Source organism: Volvox carteri (genome assembly GCF_000143455.1).
Source record: "Volvox carteri f. nagariensis unplaced genomic scaffold VOLCAscaffold_23, whole genome shotgun sequence".
Classification (NCBI taxonomy): Eukaryota; Viridiplantae; Chlorophyta; class Chlorophyceae; order Chlamydomonadales; family Volvocaceae; genus Volvox; species Volvox carteri.
Window position 1 is genome coordinate 1,323,298 of NW_003307566.1, and position 378 is coordinate 1,323,675.

The 378-nt window shown below is 73.5% G+C and overlaps 1 protein-coding gene across 1 annotated transcript in view; it reads left to right on the top strand.

Moving 5' to 3' along the window:
- The window catches only part of VOLCADRAFT_91964 (uncharacterized protein), a gene marked incomplete at both ends in the record, with an annotated part of 3,023 nt that overhangs the window by 2,071 nt on the left and 574 nt on the right, over positions 1-378 (top strand). The gene's annotated exons all lie outside the window — the stretch shown is intronic.

Genomic DNA, 378 nt, shown 5'->3' on the forward strand with positions numbered 1-378 from the left:
CTTCGCCTCTGCCCCCTAGCCCTCTACCCCCTAGCCCTCTACCTCCATCTCCACTTCCTCCTTCACCTCTTCCGCCCTCGCCGCTGCCGCCATCCCCACCGCCACCTTCCCCTCGGCCCCCAAGCCCTCTTCCACCGTCGCCACCACCCCCGTCGCCACCACCCCCCTCACCCCCTCCGCCATCCCCTCTGCCGCCAAGCCCCCGTCCTCCGTCCCCTCCGCCTCCCTCTCCTCCTCCCCCGTCCCCTCCTCCTCCCTCCCCGCCTCCCCCCTCTCCTCCTCCCCCCTCCCCTCCACCCCCTTCTCCTCCTCCCCCCTCTCCCCCGCCACCGTCCCCCGACCCCCCGGAGCCTGCGAGCCCCTTTCCCCCCAACCTTC